Below are 20920 nucleotides of genomic sequence, written 5' to 3' on the forward strand. Positions count from 1 at the left end.
CTCAAAGGTTCGGATTCCAGTAGATTGGAATAAAACTGGTAAAGGGAAGGATGTGCATTCATGTTTACATGAACATCAGATGGTAGCTAAGCAGCCAATGAGAATTGGTTTCTTTATTTGAGTAAAGATGTCAATTCATTGAAAGCAGCTCAAAGAAATCCATTCATGTGCAGTTGGTGAGGCTGGTTAAGTTAGGAGTTAAGAGTCAACTGGGTCACTGTGGATCTGAAGTCAAACCTAGGCCAGACCAGCTCAGGATGGTGGATTTAATTCCCTATAGGACATTTGTGAGTCAGATGGGGTTTTACAATAATTGACAGAGGAATTGTCAACACTAGACCAGTTAGAGGTGGGTGCTGGAGATTAATCAAGATTAGAGTGATGCTGGAAAAGCACAGCAGGTCAGGCAGCATCCGAGGAGCAGGAAAATCAACGTTTCGGGCAAAAGCCCTTCATCAGGAATGCCCATGAGACCTTCAATATTGAAGTAATTTCAAATGTCACCAAGTGACATGTTGGGATTTGAACTCAGGCCCTGAGTATATTAGTCTGGGCTGTGGATTACTGGCCCAGAGACATTACCACTATGTCATCACCTGACCCACATTATAGCTACAATTAGCTCCTAATTTCCTCTCTCTGGAGGATTGATACTCAGTTTATCAAACAGCTGTCAAAAATCTTGTAGAAGCCATTTTAATATTTCCAGCTGGATTCCATTCCGATTTTAATTTCGTTCTCCTGATTCATCCCACAGTCGTGGCCTGCCCTTATTTCATGTTCTGTTTAATTGTCTGCCCTCCCAGCAGTCTCTGCGCTGTTACATGGTTATTCCTTAAATTCACAGAAACACAGTATTGTTACAGAGTAGGAGCAGGCCATTCTGCCCCTTGTCCCTGCACTGGCTGTCCAAATAAGCACCGTTACTGAAATAACTCCATAGACGCCAGTATCCTGTCACCAAGTGCCCCAATATTTATCTGTGTTTAGTCCGTGACACAGGTCTGGATTCCTCAGAGCCAGCACTCAGGGTGAAGAGAACCTCTGACACTCCTGTTTATTTTTTTTATTTTTCTTTTTTTTTTCTTTTTTCTTAAATCCCCACACTCCCACCTAACTGCGGTAGTGTTTATTTTTTGCCCAGCACCCATGTGTGTGTGTGTGTGTGTGTGTGTGCGTGCGCGCGCGTGTGTGTGCAGGTGTGTCACACAGTGAGAGACACAAAGTGCACGAATCTTTATTCAGTTTCCACCACCAGGAAGGAAGGAAACATGCGAGTGGCCAGTGAGACACTCCTGTTTATGTCTGTCAGCCAGGGCTCCCTGATTGGACTAGGCTAACAGCCCTATTCCAGATGGAACTCCTATTCTATGACGTCTTTCTGGATGACCTCATTACAAACACTACAGTTACCTCACGTCCATCTCCTGCACCTTCCCAAAGGTTGATGTTCCCCTTAACCAGAGATCGCGCAAACTCCCCTGACTATTTTTCTTTGTATTGGAGAAATATTTTGTCCTGATTGCTCTGAAATGTGCCCTTAAATGTCTACCACTACTTCTCTACTGATCTCAGATTAATATCTTGACCTTATGAGGAGACGTTGGCCAGGCTAGGCTGGTAACCATGCTAATTCAGGAGACATAGACAATGCTGAGGGGTCCTGACCGGGTGGAGGGGTGGGTGGGGGGAGGTTTCTCTTGTGGGAGGATCTAGAGCTAGAAGTCATTGTTTAAAATCAGAGGTTATCCATTTAAGACACAGATATAATGTTAGGAGAATACAGGGTGACCTCAACAGGTTAGGTGAGTGGACAGATGCATGGCAGATGCAGTTTAATGTGGATAAATGTATGGTTATCCACTTTGGTGGCAAGAACAGGAAGGCAGATTACTACCTAAATGAAGTCAAGTTAGGTAAAGGGGCAGTACAAAGAGATCTGGGTGTTCTTGTACACCAGTCAATGAAGGTAAGCATGCAGGTACAGCAGGTAGTGAAGAAGGCTAATAGCATGCTGACCTTCATAACAAGAGGGATTGAGTACAGAAGTAAAGAGGTTCTTCTGCAGCTGTACAGGGCCCTGGTGAGACCACACCTGGAGTATTATGTGCAGTTCTGGTCTCCAAATTTGAGGAAAGACATTCTGGCTATGGAGGGAACGCAGCATAGGTTCACGAGGTCAATTCCCGGAATGGTGGGACTACCTTATGTTGAAAGGCTGGAGCGACTGGGCTTGTATACCCTTGTGTTTAGAAGGCTGAGGGGGGATCTGATTGAGACGTATAAGATTATTAAAGGATTGGACACTCTGGAGGCAGGAAACATGTTTCCGCTGATGGGTGAGTGCCGAACCAGAGGACACAGTTTAAAAATAAGGGGTAGGCCACTTAGAACAGAGTTGAGGAGAAACTTCTTCACCCAGAGAGTGGTGGCTGTGTGGAATGCTCTGCCCCAGAGGGCAGTGGAGGCCCAGTCTCTGGATTCATTTAAGAAAGAGTTGGATAGAGCTCTCAAGGATAGTGGAATCAAAGGTTATGGAGATAAGGCAGGAACAGGATACTGATTGAGGATGATCAGCCATGATCACATTGAATGGCGGTGCAGGCTCGAAGGGCAGAATGGCCTACTCCTGCACCTATTGTCTATTGTCACACACTCTGGAAACAGGCCCTTCGGCCCAGTAAATCCACACCAACCCACCAAAGAGTAGCCCACCCAAACCCATTCCCCTACCCTATTTACCCCTGACTAACGCACCTAACCTACACTTACCTGAAAACTATGGGCAATTATGTGTAAAAAAAATTCAATCTTTCTCCTCTCATCATAAAAGTATGTCTCCTAATCTTGAAATCTCCCATCCTAGAGAAAAGACACTTCCCATTTATCTTATTTTCGCCCCTATGATTTTACAAACCTTTGTAAGATCATCCCTAAACCACCTACACTCTGGTGGAACAATGGTCCCAGCCTCTCCCTACAGTTCAAACCCTCCAGTCCCAGTGACATCCATCCTGTTTGTAATTCGTTCCCACAAAGCACAGAAGCATACTCTTTGAATCTATTTAAGATTGAAGTTGATGGGTTCTTGATAACCAAAGGGGTGAAAGGTTATCAGGTGTTGGCAGGAGTGTGGGGTAATCAGATCGGCCACGATCTTAGAGTCATAGAGATGTACAGCACCAAAACAGATCCTTCGGTCCAACCTATCCATGCCGACCAGATATCCCAACCCAATCTAGTCCCACCTGCCAGCACCTGGCCCATATCCCTCCAAACCCTTCCTATTCATATACCCATCCAAATACCTCGTAAATGTTGCAATTGTAACTGCCTCCACCACATCCTCTGGTAGCTCATTCCACACACGTACCACCCTCTGTGTGAAAAAGTTGCCCCTTAGGTCTCTTTTATATCTTTCCCCTCTCACCCTAAACCTATGCCCTCTAGTTCTGGACTCCCCCACCTCAGGGAAAATAATTTGTCTACTTACCCTATCCATGCCCCTCATGATTTTATAAATCCCTGTAAGGTAACCCCTCAACCTCCAACACTACAAGGAAAACAACCCCAGCCTAATCAGCCTCTCCCTCTAGCTCAAACCCTCCAACCTTGGCAACAATGGCGGAGCCCTGATGAAAGGGCTGAATGGCCAGCTACTCCTGTTCCTTGCTCCTTGCTCAGATAGGTAAAAACAATGACTGCAGATGCTGGAAATCAGATTGTGGATTAGAGGTGCTGGAAGAGCACAGCAGTTCAGGCAGCAACCGAGGAGCAGGAAAACCAACGTTTCTGTATTCCTGATGAAGGGCTTTTGCCTGAAACGTTGATTTTCCTGCTCCTCGGATGCTGCCTGAACTGTTGTGCTCTTCCAGCACCACTCTAATCCAGATCCTTGCTCATATGTTCAGGCATTAGGAGTATGTTAGTTCGAATTAAATAGAATTGATTAGCAAGCCAGGGATGGGGAAGTAGGTGATTATGTCAGAATAGAATTGAGAGGTTGGGAATGGGGATAAACAAACAAACAGAAGGGTGAAGGTTTATTTATATTTCAGAGAAGTAGAAGTTAATAGGATATCAAGGCAAAGAGTAAAAGATGATGTTGGGCAGGGGAGAACGGGTTTCTCTTAGAGTTCAGTTTGGGGTCAGGATTAGAATTAGGATTAGGGTCAGTATCAGGGTTAGAGCTATGGCTAGGGTTGGGGTGAGGGTTAGAATTAGAGTTAAGGTTGGAGTTAGGGTCAGGTTATGGTTAGTGTCAGGGTCAGGGTTAAAGTTAGGATAAGAGTTGGGCTAAGGGTCAGAACTATAAGTAAGATTAAGGTTGGGGTTAGAGTGAGGGTTGGGTTTGGGGTTGGGGTTAGGATTAGGACTAGGGTCGGGGTTAGAGTTAGGATTAGGATTAAGGTCAGGGTTAGAGTTAGGATTAGGATTGCACTCGGCGTTAGAGCTGGGATGAGGATTATGGTCAGGGTTAGAGTTAGGATTAAAATCAGGGTTAGATTAGGATTACACTCGGGGTTAGAGTTGAGATTAGGATTAGGGTCGGTGTTAGATTTAGGATAAGGACTGGGGTCAGGGTTAGAGTTAGGATTAGGATTGGGGTTAGGTTTGAATTAGGATTGGGGTCAGGGTTAGTGTTAGGACTAGAATTGGGGTCAGGGTTAGGGCTAGGATTGGGGTCGGGGTTAGGGTTAGGATTAAGATTGGGGTCGGGGTTAGGGTTAGGATTAAGATTGGGGTCGGGGTTAGGGTTAGGCCTAGGATTGGGGTCGGGGTTAGTGTTAGGGTTAGGATTGGGGTCGGGGTTAGTGTTAGGGTTAGGATTGGGGTCGGGGTTAGTGTTAGAACTAGGGTTGGAGTCGGGGTTAGGGTTAGGGCTAGGATTGGGGTCAGGGTTGGGGTTGGGGTTAGGGTTAGGATTGGAGTCAGGGTTAGGGTTAGGATTGGGGTCGGATTAGGGTTAAAATTAGGATTGGGGTCAGGGTTAGGGTTAGGATTGGGGTCGGATTAGGGTTAAAATTAGGATTGGGGTCAGGGTTAGGGTTAGGATTGGGGTCGGATTAGGGTTAAGATTAGGATTGGGGTCAGGGTTAGGGTTAGGATTGGGGTCGGATTAGGGTTAAGATTAGGATTGGGGTCAGGGTTAGGGTTAGGATTGGGATCGGATTAGGGTTAGGATTAGGATTGGGGTCGGGGTTAGGATTAGGATTAGGTTTGGGGTCGGGATTAGGGTTAGGATTTGCGTCGGGGTTAGAGTTAGGTTTGGGGTCAGGGTTAGATTTAGGATTAGGAATTGGGTCGGGGTTAGTGTTAGGAGTAGGATTACACTCGGGGTTAGGGTTAGGATTGGGGTTGGGGTTAGTGTTAGGATTAGGATTTGGGTCGGGGTTAGAGTTAGGATTAGGATTAGGATTGGGGTCGGGGTTAGTGTTAGGATTAGGAGTGGGGTTGGGGTTAGAGTTGGGTTTGGATTGCACTCGGCGTTAGAGCTGGGATGCGGATTATGGTCGGGGTTAGAGTTATGGGATTAGGATTAGGATTGAACTTTGTTCCTTCCATGGATTTACAAGCATTAACCAAAGAGGTGGGTAAAGCATAATTGGGGGATGGTGAGATGTCCAGGCACTAGCTATCAGGATGGGTAACACCTCTGGAGGGAGGATCAGAGCTAGCCTGAGAGCTCACTCCTCTGACCTAGAAAACAAGTTGAAGATGGAACAGGTTTTCAGTCGTCTATAACAATGGAGTGAGAGAGGGTTAATGAGTGACAGGCCATGGGAAATAAATGACAAGAGACAACCATTAAAGGCATGTTGAGGTGGCAGTGGGTGAACCCACTCTGTCCTCCCGCCATGTTTCGAGAGGGAAGGGGGAGGCGGGTTAAATCTGGAATTGCAAGCTGGCCTCTGTATTGATGACCATAAAGCTATTATCAATTGTTGTAAAATATCAAGTGGTTTACAAATGTCCTTTGGGGAAGGAAACTGCTGTTCAGCCCCAGTCTGGCCTCCATGTGACTCCAGACACACAGCAATGTGGTCGTCTCTCTGAAATGGCCTTGCAGTTCCAGAATGGACAATAAATACTGTTCCAGCCAGTGATGCCCACATCATATGAAAGAATAAAAAATAAATAATGATTTGCCCAAGTGGGGGACATCCAGGAGCCATGTCATTGGTCTGACAGAAATTTCTTAGCAAATAGGGAGCTGTAGAACTTTGAAGGACAGGAGTGAGTCAGTGGGGAAGTTCAGCGAAGGCAGTCAAATCAATGAACCGAGAGCGGGGTCTGTCTGTCTGTCTGTCTGTCTGTCTGTGGGAAGAGGAGGATGCTGAGTAACTGTGCAGCTGTCACCCATTTCTGTACAGATTTTGTTGCCCTTTGCAAATGATTGAGCTGTGTAATCTTTTATTTTTCGATTTATAATCTAACTTTCTATTATCAGACCTTTGCCTTTTAAAAGAATTGTTTGCTGTTTATTGTCTGTCTGAGCTTGGCAACTGTGGTGTGTCTGGTGTGGGCTAATGAAGTCAAGGTAACGCAGAGTGTGCTAATGGATTCGAGAAGCATCGTTGGTTTGTGAAGGGAAATGAACTGGTTCCGAAAGGCACATACTTTAACAAGGCAGCAGCTGAAAATATTTCATCTCAGATCTGACGGACAATGATGCTGTCCAAAGGTGGTTACGTTAGTAATGATGGCATAAAAGAGTCATAAATGTACAAGGTTCTGTGTCCGTGTGTGTCTACATCAGACTGATCTTGGTGGTAGCTTCTAATCTTCTCCAGTGAGAGCCTTTAATCTATCCAGGCATTCCCAGTGTGGTACTGAGGGAGTGCTGCACTGTTGGGTGGCAGTCTTTTGGGATGGGATGTTAAACTGAGGAACATGTCTGCGCCCCTCTGCGCATTGGAAAGAGTATTTTGGCCTTTATAACAAAATCAAAGGAAAGCACGGGATGCTGGAGATCTGAAACAGATATAAACAGGAAGTGTTGGAAAAACTCAGTAGGCCTAGCAACATTTGTGGAGAGAAACGGAGTTAACGGTTCAGGTTCAGTGACCCTTCTTGGAATACTGGCCATTATTCATCTCTTCCCTAAACCAGGGAGGCAGTGGTATCATCATCATCCAGGGCACCTGGCTAATGTTTCAACAAGGTGAGTTCGAATCTCTCCAGGGTAGAAATTTGAACTTAATAAAAATCTTGAATAAAATCTGGCCTAATGGTAACCACTAATGTCCTTTGGGGAAAGAAATCTGCCATCCTTACCTGGTCTGACCTACATGTGACTCCAGACCCACAGCAATGTGTGTGATTCTTTACTGCCCTCTGGGCAATTAGTATTAGCCCAGCCAATGACACCCACATTCCTTTAGCAAATCCAAACAAAACCATACCTCGTCATTACGTTATCTCTGCTTATAGGGTTGTTCTGCGTCCGCAGTACAGGAGGTCACGACTCTTGGCATTTGCTGATTGGTGTTTCACAGGGCATTGACTGTGCTGGCTGTGTGTGTGTGTGTGTGTGTGTGTGTGTGTCCAGGGAAAGGCAGGATGAGGTCTCATTGAGATTCCATCTATTCCCCACCCTCTCATCCCTAGGAGGGCACAGTCTGGCAACACTGTCAATGAAGAATGACCAAAAGGCTTTAGAGAGAGGAGGGAGGCTGAGTGCCCCTTGGCTACTCCCTCCCTGTCCCCTCCCAATCTCCCCACCCCACCCCCCGCAGCTGAGAGAGCTCAGCTGGTGGCTGAGTTGGTAGCACTGTTGCCTCTGGGTCAGGAGGTTGTGGGATCACATCCCACTCAAAGATAGGAGCAGGAGGAGGCCATTCGGCCCTTCGGGCCTGCTCCCCCATTCAATACAATCATGGCTGATCATTGCCATGCCAGCTGAGGTTCCTCCTTCCCAACCTCTCCCTGTGCCTGAGGCATGGTGACCCTCAGGTTAAACTCTCTCTAATGTCAGTGTGTGACTGTGGCTCATTGACGTTGACTATTCCAGTGCACCTTCTATCCTGCCTAGCAACAACGGCGTACTGCACAGTCAGGAAGTCTCATCCTTTGGAAAGATGTTATATTGATCCTGTCTCTTCAGCTAAGAGGACCATTTAGCCCATCTTGCCTGTGCTGCCTCTATAGAAGAGCTATCCAATCAGTCGTGTTCTTTCTAAGGAGGTGTTGTCACAGGATGGAAATCATTCAGGGACCTGCAGACCATTGCCAGGGAGAGTGGAGGAATCCAAGAATAATGTCTTCCTTGCTCTCTGCCTTTTGGGCAGTACGGTGGCTCAGTGGTTAGCACTGCTGCTTTGCAGAGCCAGGGACCTGGGTTCAATTCCTGCCTCTATCCATGTGGGGTTTGCACATTCACCCTGTGTTTGTGTGGGTTTCCTCTGGGTGCTCTGGTTTCTTCCCCAGTCCAACGATGAGCAGGTTAGGTGGATTGGCCATGGGAAATTACACATAGTGTCCAGGGTTGGCCATGAGACATGCAAGATTACAGAGATAGAGTAGTGGGGTGGAACACTGGAGGGTCGGTGTAGGCTCAATGGGCCGAATGGCCTGCTACCACACTATAGGGATTCTGTGGATGGTCCCCCCCAGCACCTTGTACAGCTGCAGTAATTGAAATGGTTGCAAACCATTGTGGAGGGATTCTGAAGTTGGGTGGGGGCGGGGGGGGTGCGGGGGAGGGGATGTGGTTCTGGAGCAGAGGGATTCTGGGGTGGGGTGGAGGGATTCTGGGGCAGAGGGGTTCTGGAGTGGAGTGGAGGGGCTCAGGGGGAGTGGCTCTGGCGCGGAGTGGAGAGGCTCTGGTGCTCTGGGTTGGAAGGGCTCTGGGGCGGAGGGATTCTGGGGCGGAGGGGCTCTGGGGTGGAGGGATTCTGGGGCGGAGGGGCTCAGGGGGGAGTGGCTCTGGCGCAGAGTGGAGAGGCTCTGGTGCTCTGGGTTGGAGGGATTCTGGGGCGGAGGGGCTCTGGGGCGGAGGGGAGGGATTCTGGGGTGGAGGGGCTCTGGGGCGGAGGGGAGGGATTCTGGGGTGGAGGGGCTCTGGGGCGGAGGAGTTCTGGGGCGGAGGGGAGGGGCTCTGGGGTGGAGGGATTCTGGGGCGGCGGGGCTCTGTGTCCTGATGGAGCCTTGGTTGGAAACAAGAAGTTGATTGATCTATGAACGAGTGACCAATCATCAATGACTAAAGCATTCTGCCTGGCAACAACCCTGTGATTGGTTGTCAGACAAGTTAGGGCTAGGAACAAGACACAGAGAAGTGATTAGATCTCCACCAGCCGTCTCTCTGTTCTCTGCAGCCAAATCCCACTTTAGACCTCAAGAAAACTGATTTATCTAGTTTGGTTTGGGATTATGTTTGGCATGGGCTGGTTAGATGAAAGGGTCTGTTTCCATGCTATATGACTCTGACTCCATAAATATGTTTTGTCTTATGTGCAATGAATATTTAATTAACTTAATTGAGAATTTGACGTAGCCATGTTGTAAAATGTGTGATTTATCTACGTTTTCAATATCATAGAGTTTTGAACTAGTGGCATGTGGGTTTTGGTCTGGGTGCTTGAAGGGTATAATGATTAACTCGTAAGTATTTATGTTGTCAGTCTAAGACAGTATATTCCTGAAAGCTAATGGGGTTTTGATTTGATTGGGAGGATTAGTATGAAAAAACAAATTGATTGTGCACTGGGATTTCAGTTCAGAAGGTCAGATATTGATTAATTTTATTTTGATAAGGGTAATGACCCTTGGTTTGAAGAAAGCTTTGGGTTTCAATTCGGCAGATGTCTTTCCTGAAGCTGGATGCATATAATCATTCCTGATGAAGGGTTTTTGCCCGAAACATCGATTTTCCTGCTCCTCGGATGCTGCCTGACCTAGTATGCTTTTCCAGCACCACTCTGATCTTGATTCTGATCTCCAGCATCTGCAATTCCCACTTCCCGCCTGCATATAATAATTACTCGCTGAATTATCTCAGTTTAAGGAGTTTGGTTTAAAAGTTCCAGACCAGGATCGTTTGGTTAAAACCCTGAAAGAGTTACTTGAAGCTGAGAAGTTCTACATTAAATTCAATGAGGAAGTGGCTATTGGACTTTCAAGGCGGACAATGAAGCTGACAATAAATTAAACAGTTTATAGACGTGATAGAGAAGGGAATTTTCTCTAATGCGAGTACTGTAAAGGACGGCTTTTAGAATGAATGGAATTGTGTTTAAAAATCTTTAACCTTGTTATGTGTAAATTGTTTGGTTTCTTCTGCCTTATCATCAATTTTTTTTGGAATAAAAGTCTGGTTAATTATTAAAAGCGAATCTGCGACAGTCTGTTTTGGTGAAAGACATGACTCAGTAAAACCAAAGCAAGATGTGATCTGTCAAGCTGGTCTTCAGTCAGGGATCAGACTTATCAAGCAATAACATCAGCTGGAATCATAATGGTAATAGAGAGGGTTAATGAGGATAATGTGGTTGATGTGGTGTACATGGACTTTCCGAAGGTGTTTGACAAGATATTGTATAACAAGGTCATCAACAAAGCCCACGGAATAAAGTAGATAGTGGCAGCACTGATCTAGTGCCTGGAGATGGAAGCTGTTGGTGAATTTTTTTTTAAGATTACTTACAGTGTGGAAACAGGCCCTTCGGCCCAACAAGTCCACACCGCCCCTCCGAAGAGCAACCCACCCAGATCCATTCCCCTACATTTACCCCTTCACCTACGGGCAATTTAGCATGGCCAACTCACCTAACCTGCGCATCTTTGGACTGTGGGAGGAAACCGGAGCACCCGGAGGAAACCCACACAGACACGGGGAGAATGTGCAAACTCCACACAGTCAGTCGCCTGAGGCTGGAATTGAACCCGGGTCCCTGGCGCTGTGAGGCAGCAGTGCTAACCGCTGTGCCACCATGCTGCCTGTTGTTTTTCAGACTGGTGGATGGTTACATTGAAGTTAGGATTACTCATAGAGTCAAACCGCATGGAAATAGATCCTTCAGTCCAACTTGTCCATGCCCAACAGACATTCCATTTGCCAGAACTTGGCCCATATCCCTCTTAAACCCTTCCTATTCATGTACCCAACCAGATGCCTTTTAAATGTTGAAATTGTACCAGCCTCCACCACTTCCTCTGGGAGAAAGTGAGGACTGCAGATGCTGGAGATCAGAGCTGAAAATGTGTTGCTGGAAAAGAAGAAGGGCTTATGCCCGAAACATCGAATCTCCTGCTCCTTGGATGCTGCCTGACCTGCTGTGCTTTTCCAGCAACACATTTTCAGCGCCACCACTTCCTCTGGCAGCTCATTCCATACACGCACCACCCTCTGCGTGAAAACGTTGCCCTTTAGATCTCTTTTAAATCTTTCCCCTCTCACCCTGAACCTGTACTCTCTCGTTCTGGACTCCTCTCGCCCTGTGGGAAATTACTTTGTCTATTTACCCTACCAATGCCCCTCATGATTTTATAAATCTCTATACGGTCACCCCTCAGCCTCCAATGCCCCAGGCTACTGACAATTGAGTGGACTGGTAGGTAGTGGCAGACACAGTTAACTGCCAAGAATGAACTGATGCACATTTGGAACAAATACAGATATTAGTACAAATAAATGCATCTCATTGGCAAAGAAAACTGATCTTTAGAAATGCAAATTCATAGTCTTGATGTCTTAAAAAAAATTGAGGGATATTGAAAAGTAAATCATGGAATCCCTACCGCATGGACACAGGCCATTCAGCCCAATCCAACCTACCCCATCCCTGTAACCCTGCATTTCCCATAGTTAACCCACCTAGCCTGCACATCCCTGGACAATGTAGCACGGTCTGTCCACCCGAACTTGCACATCTTTGGACTGTGGGAAGAAACCCATGCAGACCCTGGGAGAATGTGCAAACTCCACACAGACAGAGGGTGGAATTGAACCTAGGTCCTGTGAGTCAGCAGGGCTAACCACTGAGCCACCGTGCTGGTGAGATATTGACAGATAAATATTGGCAAGAAGGAAGCATTGATTCAGGATAATAACTAAAATTGCACAGGAGGTAGCAAAGAAATATTCATATAGGATGTATTCAGAAAAGATTTACAAGGATGTTGCCAGGGTTGGCGGATTTGAGCTACAGGGAGAGGCTGAACAGGCTGGGGCTGTTTTCCCTGGAGCGTCGGAGGCTGAGGGGTGATCTTGTAGAGGTTTACAAAATCATGAGAGGCATGGATAGGATAAATGGACAAAGTCTTTTCCCTGGGGTCGGGGAGTCCAGAACTAGAGGGCATAGGTTTAGGGTGAGAGGGGAAAGATATAAAAGAGACGTAAGGGGTAACTTTTTCACACAGAGGGTGTTACGTGTCTGGAATGAGCTGCCAGAGGAAGTGGTGGAGGCAGTTACAATTGCAACATTTACGAGGTATTTGGATGGGTATATGAATAGGAAGGGTTTGGAGGGATATGGGCCAGATGCTGTCAGGTGGGACTAGATTGGGTTGGGATATCTGGTCGGTATGGACGGGTTGGACTGAAGGGTCTGTTTCCATGCTGTACATCGCTATGACTCTATGACTAAAATATGGAATACCATTACCACAACCACAAGAAATTAGACAAGCAAGTCAACAAGTTAAGAGGGAAAAAAAACAAAAATTCAGCAGGAACTGGGGAATGTAGATTGGGAGCAGTTGTTTGAAAGTAAATCCACATTTGCTATGTGGGAGGCTTTTAAATAGAGGTTGATTATCGTGTAGGGCAGACCTGTCCCTGTGAAAATGAGGGATAGAAATGGCAAGATTAGGGAACCATGGATGACGGGTGACAGAGGAAAAAACAAGCATACATAAGGTCTAGGCGACTGAAGACAGGCTTGATCTAGAATGGCAGGGCAGGCTTAATGGGCCTCAACTCAGCACCGCCCTCCTATCAGTCGGTTCCCTCAACTCAGCACCGCCCTCCTAACCTAGAACATAACAACACGACGGTTGGAGGAAGAGCGCCTCATCTTCTGCCTGGGAACCCTCCAACCACAAGGGATGAACTCAGATTTCTCCAGTTTCCTCATTTCCCCTCCCCCCACCTTGTCTCAGTCGGTCCCCTCAACTCAGCACCGCCCTCCTAACCTGCAATCCTCTTCCTGACCTCTCCGCCCCCACCCCACTCCGGCCTATCACCCTCACCTTGACCTCCTTCCACCTATCACATCTCCATCGCCCCTCCCCCAAGTCCCTCCTCCCTACCTTTTACCTTAGCCTGCCTGGCACCCTCTCCTCATTCCTGATGAAGGGCTTATGCCCGAAACGTCGAATTTCCTGTTCCTTGGATGCTGCCTGACCTGCTGTGCCTTAACCAGCAACACATTTTCAGCAGTTAATGGGCTGAATGGCCTACACTTGTTCCTCATTGCTACCTCCTGAAATGTCTGATTTTCTGAAATTGGGAAGGAGAATGTGAATAAATGGAATAGTGTTTGCCAACAAATATCCTTTGGGGAAGGAAATCTGTCATCCTTGCCTGGTCTGTCTCCACGCGGCTCCACACTCGTGACTCTTACCCATCTCGAATTGCTCAGAGAGTAGTTCCAGCAACATCCATACCCCATAAATGAATATGAAAGAATTCAGATTTTATTCCAGCGCAGGGTAGGTAGGAATATGACCACAGTGAATGAATTTGATATTTAATTTTGGTGACTGGCCAAATAAGTTTGAACAGTTTACCTCCTATCGCTATGTTCCTATCACTTAATACATATAAACATACAACTTAGGGGCAGGAACAGGCCTTCCTGCTTCATCATTCGGCAAGATCACCGTGGCTGATCTGTTTGTTCTAAACTACACATTCCCGTACACAATTACACTCAAAATTCACTAATTCCCATCTCCCCTCAATAACCTTTGAGAGTCTGTGTCAACAGGTATCCATTCACTTCTGTCTTAAAGATGCTCAATGACCCTGTCTCCAAGCTTTCTGATACAGTTGTGAGAGAAAATAAATTCTCCTCATCTCTGCTCTGAAAGGGTGACACCTAATTTTCTAACTAGGTGTCCGACACACAAGAGGAACCATCCTTCCCATGTCCACATGGTGAAGACTGTTGAGGATTGTATCACCATTGGTGGTCCCTCACAGATGAGGGTGACTCTCAGGGTGAGTCTTCAGGTGGCTGTATAGACCAATGGGGTTCCCACAGACTTTGTTCCACTTGGGGTGGATGGTGGTCACGGGAAAGGGGTGGTTGGGACATTGGTGAGGCAGTCCACTCCTTTCTCTGCTATCCCTGGCTTCTGCTTTTTCCCAATGGCAAGTCTCCTGATACTCGACACCTTCCCAGATGCTGCTCCTCCACTGTGGGCCCTTGATTCCCAGGTGGGAATTTCGCCAGTGAGGTTTTGAAGATATCCCTGAAGCCATTCCACTGTCCACCTGGATCTTATATACTTCACTCTTTTAAACTCTGACTTCCAACTTTCTAAACTGTGTGTGGGTCAGCAGTGGAATAGATTTGAGGGGCTGAATGGCCTTTTTTTTTGATTGAATGTGTGTGTGGAGTAGAGGCGAGTGCGGAACAGAGACAGACATATGAGTGAAACTCTCAGCTGGTCACCTCTCAACCTCGGTGTCCCCTCCATGATCCTGATTATTCGGGGACAGCCTGTAAGGGTTTAGAAGCATGAAAGGTTCGGTCGTAGGTCGTGGAATATTGCTTAAAAATAATTCACTTTGTCAAATCTTTTTGACTTGTGTTTCTGTAGTCAATGTGCAAGCATATCCACTTCAAAGGAAAATCCAGTACATATGAGTGGAGAGTGCTGATGGTTTGGCAAGTAGAGACTAATGCCGAATGGCCTTACTTCCACTCCTATGTCTTATAGTCTTATGTTCTAATAGAGGTGTTGCCATGGGTGATGCACCAGTTAATGATGTGTGACAGTTAATGCAAGGACATGCAGGTCCTTGGATTCCTCCACCGGCAGAAACACTTTAACTCCCCCTCCCACTCCACCGAGGACATGCAGGTCCTTGGACTCCTCCATCACCAGAACATAACAACACGACGGCTGGAGGAGCGCCTCATCTTCCGCCTGGGAACCCTCCAACCACAAGGGATGAACTCAGATTTCTCCAGTTTCCTCATTTCCCCTCCCCCCACCTTGTCTCAGTCGGTTCCCTCGAACTCAGCACCGCCCTCCTAACCTGCAATCCTCTTCCTGACCTCTCCGCCCCTACCCCACTCCAGCCTATCACCCTCACCTTGACCTCCTTCCACCTATCACATCTCCATCACCCCTCCCCCAAGTCCCTCCTCCCTACCTTTTATCTTAGCCTGCCTGGCACCCTCTCCTCATTCCTGATGAAGGGCTCTGGCCGAAACGTCGAATTTCCTGTTCCTTGGATGCTGCCTAACCTGCTGTGCTTTAACCAGCAACACATTTTCAGCTGTGACAGTTAATTTCCAAGCTTTGTTTAAATTTCAAAACCGGCAGCATAACTGATTGATTGTTTGAGGCGTTGCTTTGAGAAAATATCTTGTGAATATCTGTCACCTATTTTGTTGAGTTGAAGCAGGAACTGAGCATGTGCAGGGGTGAGCTGAAGACTTTGGGTGTCTAGCCCAGTGGCAGTGTCACTACAATAGATGTATGCCACTGAGGGGGGAAGGGGGTGTCACATTGGCTCAGTGGTTAGTACTGCTGCCTCACAACACCGGGGTCTTGGGTTCGATTCCCGCCTCAGGGCAACTGTCTGTGTGGAGTTTGCACGTTCTCCCCGTGTCTGCGTGGGTTTCCTCCGGGTGCTCCGGTTTCCTCCCACAGTCCAAAGATGTGCAGGTCAGGTGAATTGGCCACGCTAAATTGCCCAGAGTGTTAGGGGTGAATACAGGGTGGGGGAGTGAGTTTGGGTGGGTAACTCTTTGGAGAGTTGGTGTGGAGTTGTTAGGCCGATGGGCCTGTTTCCATGCTGTAAGGAGTCTAATTTAATCTTAACCCCCATCACCAACTCAGTGACTGGCAAGGTAATGGAAGGTACAAACAAGGATTGTTGTTTCAATGAATTGGATGGATCTGATCCAGTGAAATGATACTGTTGGAGTATTGGCCTCAACTTTAATATAACAGCACCTTCCAAAACCACGTTCCTGAATTCCAACACAATCTCCACATGTATCCAGGGATACTGTCTATCTCATTCTCTACGTGATTTTTGAATATCTGACTTCAAACCTCTCTGGCAAATTGCTACCCCTTAGTTTTCAGTAAATATTATGCTGTCCTCTTTATAAACCCTTGCAGGAAGCAGTAAAGCCAGTGTTGCCTGCCCAGCAACCTGTTGGTTTTATATAAGGTTGCTCCTGGCAGCAAAACCGATGAAAGTGTCTCACGGGGAGAGGGGGCAGGGGGAGAGATTTGAAACGCAGCTCAATTCAATCTTAATGCAGACACACTGGGAGGAGAGAAAAGTCACATGACACCAGGTTATAGTCTGGCAGGTTTATCTGAAAGCACCAACTTTTTGAGTGCTGCCCCTTTGTCGCTCCGAAAGCTTGTGACTTCAAACAAACCTGTTGGACTGTAACCTGGTGTCATGTGACTTCTGACCTTGTCCACCCCAATCCAACACCGGTACCTCCACATCAAAGCTGGTGGAGGACAAGGGAACAGGAGGCGGCCACTCAGCCCATCGTGCCCGTGCCGATTCTGTTCCCTCAAGTCAATGTCCTGCCTTTTTCCCCCATAATCCCTGCATATAATGCTATCCAAATATTCATCTAGTGCCCCTCTCAAATGCTTCCTGAACCCCTCAAATCTGACTTTTTGATAAGTTTACAGCCAATACTAAAGTACATTTTGGCCGTTAAAGGCTCTGAAATAAAATCTGTGAATCTGATTTTGAAACGTTCTGTTGCCCACCCCATCCCACCCCAACTTTGACAGGGAGTTGGAGTTCTGGATTCCCACTCCCACTTTGTGTCAGGACGTAGTTCCTCAATAACCATCCAATGCCCCAATTGAGGTTCCCTCCCCCACATTTCCAGGCAGCGTATCCCAGGCCCTAACCACTCGCTGGGTGGAGAGCGTTTTTCTCCCATTACCCTTGCTTCGTTTGCATGTAATTTTAACAATCAGGCAGGGTCAGGGCGGGGTCACTGGCCAAGCTCCAGCTCCCAACTCTGACGTTCCCATGTCTGGGATTATCATGTGTTGTGGATGGAGAGTGGGTCAACACTGACTCTCACACTTGGTCTTTCTGGCTTGGAATTAAAATATTTCTTTCCGTGCAAATAGAATCATACAGGACGGAACTGGTTCTTTCTATAAATTCATTTGGACATTGCTGGCTGGGCCCAGCATTGATAGCCCGTCCCTAGTTGCCCCTTGAGAAGGTGGGGGTGAGCTGCCTTCTTGAACCGCTGCAGTCCACTTGTTGTGGGTTGACCCACAATGTCCCGAGGGAGGGAATTCTGGGATTTTGACCCAATGACTGTGAAGGAACACAGTCAGGATGGTGGGTGGTTTGGAGGGGAACTTGCAGGGGGTGGTGTACCCATGTACCTGCTGCCCTGATCCTTCGAGATGGAAGTGGTCGTGGGTTTGGAAGGTGCTGTCTGAGGATGTTTGGTGAATTTTTGCAGCGCATCTTGAATTGAGCTGCTACTGTCAAAACTGCACTAAATCTATACCCCCAATTAATATCTTACCGGCTAGAGCTGTATTCCTTGGAGTGTTGGAGGTGGACGTGAGCTGAAAATGTGTTGCTGGAAAAGCGCAGCAGGTCAGGCAGCATCCAAGGAGCAGGAGAATCGACATTTCGGGCATAAGCCCTTCCAGCAACACATTTTTCAGCTCTGATCCCCAGCATCTGCAGTCCTCACTTTCTCCTCGAGGTGGACGTGTGGTCATATTGGTTGAAGCTCTAATAGCGTGTGGGGGGAGCAATTTTTAAAATTCATTCACGGGATGAGGGTGTCTCTGGCTAGGTCAGCATTTATTGCCCATCCCTAATTACCCAGAGGGCAGTTAAGAGTCAACCACATTGCTGTGGGTCTGGAGTCACATGTAGGCCAGACCAGGTCAGGATGGCAGTTTCCTTCCCCAAAGGACATTAGTGACCCAGCTGGGTTTTTTCCTGACAAGCGATCCATGGTAATCATTAGATTCTTAATTCCAGATATTTATTGAAGTCAAATTCCACCATCTGCCGTGGTAGGATTCAAACCCGGGTCCCCCGGATCATTAACTGGGTCTCTGGGTTAATAAAAAACTATGTTCAGTTCAGCAGTTCTGAAGAAGGGCCACTGGACTTGAAACGTTAACTCTGTTTTCTCCCCACAGATGCTGCCAGACCTGCTGAAGTTTTCCAGTAATTTCTGTGTGTTACTGCTAACTACCTTAGCTCAGCTAAAGCTCCTCAGACAGCACCTTCCAAACCCATGCCCACTTCCGTCCAGGAGGACAAGGGCAGCAGATACATGGGAACATCACCCCATGCAAGTTCCCTTCAAAACCACTCACTGTCTTGGCTTGGAAATATATCACCATTCCTTCAATGCCGCTGAGTCGGAATCCTGGAATTCCCTCCCTAAGGGCATTGTGGGCCTACAATTTTTGGAAGATTTGTAGCTCAGGTTGAGGTTCAGGTTGTAAATTTACTTGCTGAGGTGGAAGGTTTGTTCTCATCCTCATGCTCGATAACACCTTCAGTGATGAGAGTGTAGGGCTGGAAAAGCACAGCAGGTCAGGCAGCATCCGTGGAGCAGGAGAATTGACGTTTTGAGCATTCGTCAGAAAATGGCCGAATCGCCTGAAACATTGATTTTCCTGCTCCTCGGATGTTGCCTGACCGGATGTGCTTTTCTAGCACCACCCTCTCGACTCTGATCTCCAGCACCTGCAGTCCTCACTTTCTCTGAACATCATTAGTGGATGGCACGGTGGCACAGTGGTTAGCACTGCTGCCTCACAGCGCCAGAGACCTGGGTTCAATTCCCGCCTCAGGCGACAGACTGTGTGGAGTTTGCACGTTCTCCCCGTGTCTGCGTGGGTTTTCTCCGGGTGCTCTGGTTTCCTCCCACAGTCCAAAGATGTGCGGGTCAGGTGAATTGGCCACGCTAAATTGCCCGTAGTGTTAGGTAAAGGGGTAAATGTAGGGGTATGGGTGGGTTGCGCTTCGACGGGTCGGTGTGGACTTGTTGGGCCAAAGGGCCTGTTTCCACACTGTAAGTAATCTAATCTAACATCTAATCATCAGTGAGCCTCTGGTGAAGCGCTGTTGTTATGTCCCTCTTTCTATTTATGTGTCTTGGTCAGTTGTGGTGGGTGATATCATTTCCGGTTCTTTCTCTGAGGGGTTGGTAATTGGAGTTCAAATCGATGTGTTTATTGACGGAGTTCCAGTTAAATCAATGAGACGCCCATGGGATCACCAATATCATGATTCTTAATGGAAGCAGTGATGCTTGAACAAACAGCCATCCCTATGATCCAATCCAAACTTTGGGTCAGCTATGTGATGACACCTTTGTAATCACAAAATGGAACAAATTAGAAGAAACCTACAATATCATCAACAACATCCTTACTGGTAAAGAGTTCACAAAAGAGAAGGAGAATGACAACAGACTCCCCTACCTAGATATCACAGTGGAATGAACAGTAAATGGAGAGCTGCAGACCAGTGTCTACAGGAAAGCCAAACGCACAGACTAGATACTCAACTACAGGAGCAATCATCCCAACACCCACAAACAGAGCTGCAACAGGACATTATTTAAACAGACCACTGCAGCACCCAGAAACTACGAGCAGCTCTGTAGAAGAAAAATACCTATACAGTGTATTCAAGAACAACGGGTACCTAATAAACACAGTCCCCCGATTCCTAAACAACAAACCCAAACAAGCCGACACAACACACCCAGAAACTCTAGCCATAATACCATACGTCAATGACATCTCTGAAATGACTACCAGGTTACTCTGACATCTTGGCGTCATGATAGCCCACAAACACATGGTAGCCAACACACTTAAACAGCGCTGATGAACCTAAAGGGCTCTATACAAACAACCAACAAAATTAATGTCATTTACAAAATACCATGCAAGGACTATAACAGACACTATTATCAGACTGACAGGCAGAAAACTAGCTACCAAGATACACGAACACCAACTCGCCACCAAAAGACATGATCCACTATCACTCCCATAACATTCAGATGAGGAAGGAACCACTTCGACTGGGACAACACATCCATCCTGAGACAGGCTAAATAGAGACAGGCAGAGGAATTCCTAGAGGCCTGGCATTCAAACTGGAACTCCAACAATAAACACATCGACTTGGACCCCAGTTACCAACCTCTGAGAAAAAGAACCAGAAATGATATCATCTGCCGCAACAGACTAAGACACAAACAGAAAGCGGGACATAACACACCAGCACTTCACCGGAGGCTCACTGAAAATATTACCTAGCGTGGTGATGAAACATCTGAGAAAAACATTCCAGCTCAGTGAGCAAACGTACAACCTGAATTATGGGTCTACCTGCAGCACACGGACTGCAGCGGTTCAAGATGGCAGCTCACTCCAACCATCTCAATGGTAACTAGGGATGGGTAGCAAATGCTGGGCCCAGCCAGCAACATCCTGCTAGTCACTATGTACTTCGAATACACTCAACTCCCTGGAATAGTCCTTTTATTGATAATTTTAGACCATACAACATAGGAGTGGAAGTGAGGCCATTTGGCCCCTCAAGTCCACTCCGCCATTTAATCATGGCTAATGGGTGTTTCAACTCCACTTGCCTGTACTCTCCCCGTATCCCTTAATTCCTTGCGAGATTAGGAATTTATCAATCTCTGCCTTGAAGACATTTAACGCCCCAGCCTCCACT

The 20920-nt window shown here is 47.1% G+C and overlaps 1 protein-coding gene across 1 annotated transcript in view; it reads left to right on the forward strand.

Annotated features, from left to right (window-relative positions):
- LOC132817315 (receptor-type tyrosine-protein phosphatase-like N) overlaps window positions 1–20920 on the forward strand; it is a 281771-nt gene that overhangs the window by 30657 nt on the left and 230194 nt on the right. The gene's annotated exons all lie outside the window — the stretch shown is intronic.

This window comes from Hemiscyllium ocellatum, chromosome 7 (assembly GCF_020745735.1).
Source record: "Hemiscyllium ocellatum isolate sHemOce1 chromosome 7, sHemOce1.pat.X.cur, whole genome shotgun sequence".
NCBI classification, from domain to species: domain Eukaryota; kingdom Metazoa; phylum Chordata; class Chondrichthyes; order Orectolobiformes; family Hemiscylliidae; genus Hemiscyllium; species Hemiscyllium ocellatum.